The sequence below is a fragment of the Sparus aurata genome, chromosome 14 (genome assembly GCF_900880675.1).
Source record: "Sparus aurata chromosome 14, fSpaAur1.1, whole genome shotgun sequence".
Lineage (NCBI taxonomy): Eukaryota > Metazoa > Chordata > Actinopteri > Spariformes > Sparidae > Sparus > Sparus aurata.
The window spans coordinates 13,325,994-13,332,040 of NC_044200.1; the positions used below are offsets into that span (position 1 = coordinate 13,325,994).

At 38.0% G+C, this 6,047-nt stretch overlaps 1 long non-coding RNA gene across 2 annotated transcripts; it reads left to right on the forward strand.

Annotated features, from left to right (window-relative positions):
• The first annotated feature begins 2,579 nt into the window (after positions 1-2,579).
• On the forward strand, positions 2,580-5,187 carry LOC115595524 (uncharacterized). 2 transcript variants are annotated; one of them, XR_003986711.1, is made up of 7 exons: positions 2,580-2,792; positions 3,064-3,124; positions 3,441-3,468; positions 3,610-3,709; positions 3,854-4,020; positions 4,255-4,349; positions 4,776-5,187. It is a non-coding gene; the product is annotated as an uncharacterized LOC115595524 (long non-coding RNA). The 2 variants fall into 2 exon arrangements; XR_003986712.1 differs by lacking the exon at positions 3,064-3,124.
• Positions 5,188-6,047: the final 860 nt, after the last annotated feature.

The following is a 6,047-nucleotide window of genomic DNA, read 5'->3' on the forward strand; positions in this document are numbered from 1 at the left end:
AATTGTTACAAGAAGAGTTTACACACATGCTCACAGCAATATGCAGAATATCGGTATTTATCTGGACTGATGGAGTTTTATCACCAAAAATGGCTGCAGCTAGCTAGTTAGCTCAATGTGTTCAGTCACCACACTTTAAATTTTAAAAGTTAAAAGTCTGATTACCTCAGAATTATTGTTTAATGAGTTGAATGATTAGTCTACTGTACTTTTTGTTTTTGAGGTACTCGGTGTCCTTGTTTTGCTAATTTGTGTCAGTTAAAAAGCGTAAAAAAAAATCTAAAAAGTTAACTAAGCCAAACAGAAGAGTCAATGAATGCATCAACTGATCGCAGGTGAAGGGATACAATACAATAGTTGATTCTGTTTTACAAACTAATTGAAGATTAAAGGAAAAGTAAAACTTTTACACACTGTTTTCATTAACTAACAATATTATTTTTTACATCTCTTCAGTTAAGCCATCTGATTACCTTTTGCATACAGATTTACAGTCTGTGTTGGTATGTAGTCCATAAAATGGATGCAAACTTCAAAATGCAATGTGAATGTATCTGTGACGACCAGAATAGACTTTTTTTGCCAGATTGTCTTAGTTCTTGTTGCAGACTAGCCTTCCTATTGTATCATCACAGCCTGTTTGGATACCGATTTTTCACCAGGGCCACTGTGACTTTGTTTCTTCGCACTGTTTTTGTGTCCTGCTTTTGCCTGCCACTCATCTGCCTTGTTGAACCTCGCTGACTTCCTTCCTATGTATTGCTTTGAGCTACCGAGTTTTGCATTTGATCTTTAATTCAGTATTCTAGTGTGGTCCGTTTTCTAGTTCTAGCCATCCAGTATCTGTCACATGTGCGCATCCTTTGAATTCAGCGCACCTAAGCCGTCATCATATCTGGCCATTAATTAGCAAGGGAACCACTAATCTTTAGGATCCGGTCTCATCCCTCCTCCCCCTCTTTGTTGATGCGTCTCTGACTTTTCCCTCCACATTCACACATTGTTGTGTTCCTTCTCCACCTCTTTCCGACCCTCTCTCGCTATCTCTCCCTTGTCCTCTCAGCAGCGCTCCGTCTGAAGTGAATGGAGGCTGTGGAGCTCAGAGGGGAGATGACTCAATGTGGATTCCCAGAACTACAGGCATATTGTGTGTGTGTGTGTGTGTGTGTGTGTGCAAAGGTCAGTCATGTCCCTCTGGCTCTTGAGCACAGAGGGTTATAAGGAAGAATTAATTTTTTCATTCAGAATTAGAAGTGTGTGTGTGGTGTGTGTGCGTGCGTGTGTGTGTGTCCCAAACAACCATTCTCGCTGTCTCGCTCTCAATCTCATGTGCAGCTCAGATTTATAACAGCTTTAAAGAGCTTTAAATGCAAAGTAATTCCACCTCCACCAGCTTGAGTAAAATAGTTTGCACTTGATTGTTAATATGCCATATTCTAATCAATGTATATATTCACTGCTGTGATGAATGACTGAAATGAAATGCGAGTCGTTTCATGAAATAGTGGAATGCCTCCAACTGTGACTGTCAAAGCTCATTTTTGGGCGTCAGCTTGCAGGTAAATACGCTGCCACAAACGGTGACATTGCTGCTTGTCACTGATAGCAGAGTATTTACATAGCAAGATACCGCTCACCTTCGTTCGTATTTGTACTTCGATTTCAAATCTTTATCTTCAGCGCTTTGCGCTCTCTGAGAGAGAGAGATAGGGAGATGCAGGGAGGGATATGATATGAGAGGAGCAGTTGCAAAATTGAAAACGAGTGGCGCGTAAAGGAAAAAAAAAAGTATTGGAGTCGTGCAGGTGTCGGCGGCGTGCTGAGAGACAGGAATAGTTCAGTCACATCAAATTATGAGCAGCCTGTTTTTGTCTTCACCGTGGAGGAGGCAAAAAGGCTGATTGTGACTGAAAAATACCAGAATTTTTGGATCCTAATGAGTCACATGCCAGATCAACCAACTTTCATGTGAAGGCAACATGTAAAAGAACCATAGAGGTTTAAGTCTCGCCACCAGTAAGAAGATCTGAGTGTCTCATTATATTATCTCAATAGGACATGGATACCAGAAAGATTTTACCTACGCCCACCTATTAACAGCAGCATAGCCGAAATATTAATCTATGTGGGCCTGTGGGATATACACTGATCGGCTGTAACATACACACTAAAAAATGTTGGGTTATTTTGGTAACCCAATTTATGGGTTGTTAGTGTTGGGTTAAATTGTTGGGTTATTTTTATAAAGAGTAACCCATTTTCTGGGTTATAGGGCTAATATTTTAACCCAATTTCTGGGTTTTCAAGGATATGCACCATTTTTGGGTTGTTTTTCAGAGAATAACCCATTTTTTGGGTTAGAGGCTTGTTTTTTTTTTTATTAAAAAGTTATTTTTTTCTTGACGGGGAGTATTTTATGGAGTAATCCCATTAACATTATTTATAATCACACACCTTATGTACATGAAATGCGTCCTTTACCTTTTAAAGATGTACTAAATACTTAAGCATGCTGTATATGAATACTGTGACCATACACAGCAATGTTGGTGGTAATAATAATAATAATAAAAGTGCTGAGCAGCTGCAGGGATAATTTTTTATTCCGAGTTAATTTCTGATTCACCCTCCGAAGCAGAAGGAGGCGCTAATGCGCATACTACAGTGATTCCTTACCGCTCTTTGAAAAAACACAGAAGAAGAAAAGTTTGAACGTTGCAGAGAGACGCTTGGCGGCTGGAAGCAACAGGAGTCAGAAAGCTTGACCTACGCGGCAGCAGTCAGGACTTACTGTAAGTTTTGAAAGTTAATATTTATTCACTTTTACTTTTCCGCCATGGATTGTAATAAAGTATTTTTACAGCAGAGGCAACACTCCGCTAGCCACCAGGGTGCTAACTAGCGAACCAATTACAATGAATGTAATAGTTAGCTGCCAGAACTAGCGAGCTAACATTAGCTAACCTAGGTTACAACTTGATTTCTCAGAGGAGCCAAGCTCACAAACAGTATATTTTGATATGAGATGAATGTATTTCCCATCATTGCATCTCTCTGTTCCAGTTTTTAGAAGTCAAGACAGAGTTAAGGAAGATAACTGGAGATATGATAAAGATAGTACCAGGTAACATTAATCCAATGAATGAATTCTTCTATCAACCGCCACTCCCGCCTCTGTAAATACATTTTTTTTTCTCAGACAATGTTTTAGTTTGGAAAGTTAACCCTGAATCATATGACCTCCCACATACATATATCATTGTTTATTCTACTTGCCAGTTTGATCAAGGGAAAACTAAAACTAAACTAGCTGTAGTCTGTGATATGTGGGTGAGCTAATAGAAATTAACTTGTTATATTAAGTAGTAAGTATAAGCAATTCTGTTTTAAAAGTTTTAGATGGTGGTCTTAATTTTGTCATTTTTTTCTTTGCCTTTTAGGTTGCTGGTTCCAAAATGATCTGGACGTGTAAGTTGTGCATAGCTTCTTTCACCTCCAGAATACAGTTATTTAGACACCACAGGCTGCAGCACAGCCACTATTCCAGAATCAGCCCTCGTATATGTCTCTATACTGATTGCATTTGTACATTTCCCCTTCATTCGAAAGATGATGGAGACCACATTTTCCCACGCCGACAGACCATAGTGATGTCCTGCCAGTGAACGAGCTCATGGACCTCTGGCCTGCTCTCAAAATAGAATCTTAGGTAATATGGATCAGCTCTCTCTTTTAAAGTGAAAATTGTGATTCTTACTCATCTGGCCGCTTCATGAATGTGTGCTAGATTCTTCGAATTGAACTGTTTTTTTAAGTGTTGTTGCTGTATTCTCCTGCTGTTATTTCAATGTAGTTGTATGCAGAGTTCCAGCGGATTACGAATCAGCACCTGCCCAACACATTCTATGCTGAGCATGACCACCATCTTCCTCAACTGATGACCTTATTCAGACAGAAGGCATCAAAAACTGGGAATACAGCAGATTCTCTGGCTGAAATTTTAAAGTCCACAATGAACAGGTTAATAGATTATTACACATTTCATAGGTTGAACCATCACAACATTGAACAGGTTCAATGATTCAAATGAGCTTTGTGAATTTTGCAATTAGTCCACTTTTTGTTTGCCATTTGTCTGATTGCATTAAAGATGTGAACAGGGTATTTGTGGACATGTGTTCTGATTTGACTGTTTAAAATCAGCTTTGTTCAGTAAATTCTTCAGTGTATACAATTCTGTTTTTATCTGAATAGGAAATCCATGACATCCACACCAAGCGCTCTACTGTCCTCCACGCCCTTCCTGTGTATCTGTTTGAGGATGTTTCTGGATTTTCAGAACCTGCACAGTGAGTCTCCTTAAGTTACTGACTACTGTCTATTATGTAAACAGCTCATCAAAATAACATGTTTTAGGACTGACCTTTGTTTAGTCTACCCATACAGTTTTCGTATATGGTCTGTTTTCTTTCTCTTCCCTCCAAAGGAACTGTATTGGCGTTATGTCCAGAGTGATAAGATGTTCAGTAGAACATTTTCCTGTAAATGTCTTTTAGTTTGGTTTCAGTCACTCACACCACTTAGATTCTCTGGTAATTTGTGAGGATTTGAATCATGGATCTTATGTTTTCCACCTCTTACAATGAGACCCAGGTCTCCCTTGTAAAAAAGGTATTGGATTTCAATGGGACTTGGTTAAAGAAAGATAAATGAGATGTTATCTGTTCTGTTCCATGTGTTAGTTTTTGATTAGTATCTCTTTTTCATTCATTCAGGACGAGTCTGATGAGCCAGAGCTTGATGGTGTTGCAGTGGGCCTCCTTGCTGTCATCAGTGACCATGACACAATCCAGTTCACTACCACCCTGTGAGTCGTCATTGAAAGGAATTAGCCAGGAAGCCAAAGGCACTTTTATAGCTGATAACAAAAGCTAATTTCATTAGTGTATTATTTATTATTGTTTTTGATTACTGATTATTTTACTGACTATCAGATTAGTTGTTTGGTCAATATCAGAAATTTGTGAAAAAAAAGTGTGCTAAAAGGGAGTGGGCAAGAAAATACTGTTCAGTTGCAGATGTTCATGACTTTTAGATATATTAAGTTTGTTAAATTCAGTTTAATTGAGGCAATCAATTGCCTCAAAAATTTTAAGTTTTGGGTCACATTATTTCAAGTAAACAAACTCAACATGTGACTAATGTGTACTTAAAACAATGACAACACAAACTAATAAACATTGAGTTTGGTTAAAATGGTGTGGTTGTGTACTTAGTGTTAATGTATCCATTTTAAGATGTTAATTGTTGCTGGAGCTTCTGTTGAACACATCGTTACTTTAGTAAAAACAGTGTAACAAAAATATATAGTGTGTCAAACTATGTTGAAATTTTAACATTGATTGGATTTGCAAAATCTAAATTAAAATCAATATTGATTCAATGTTGGCAAATTCACCTATGTTGAGAAACGTTACGTAGGAATGACGTACTATTAGATTAGATTTGCAAAATCTTAACAAAATTCAACGGTTATCCAGCACTAGCACCTGACGTTGATTCAACAGTGACTCAGCGTTAAAATTGGATTAATTAGTTTGTCCAATAATGTAAGACAGGAAGTAAAGGAGCCTGTTTAAGTTAAGGAAGTAGTGGAGCCCGGCATAACCCAACACTATTCAATTTAACCCAATTGCTGGGTTGAATAAGGACGAACCCATTTTTGGGTTATTTTAACCCAACAGGTTGGGTTATTTTTTTCGACCCAACTTTTGGGTTGAATATTTAACCCAAAAGTTGGGTTATGCTTAACTACAATGTTGGGTTATTTTAACCCAACTATTGGGTCAGAGACGCGATAAATTGCGCAACCCAACAGTTGGGTTAAAAATAACCCAACATTGTAGTTAAGCATAACCCAACTTTTGGGTTAAATACTCAACCCAAAAGTTGGGTCGAAAAAAATAACCCAACCTGTTGGGTTAAAATAACCCAAAAATGGGTTCGTCCTTATTCAACCCAGCAATTGGGTTAAAATTGGGTTATTT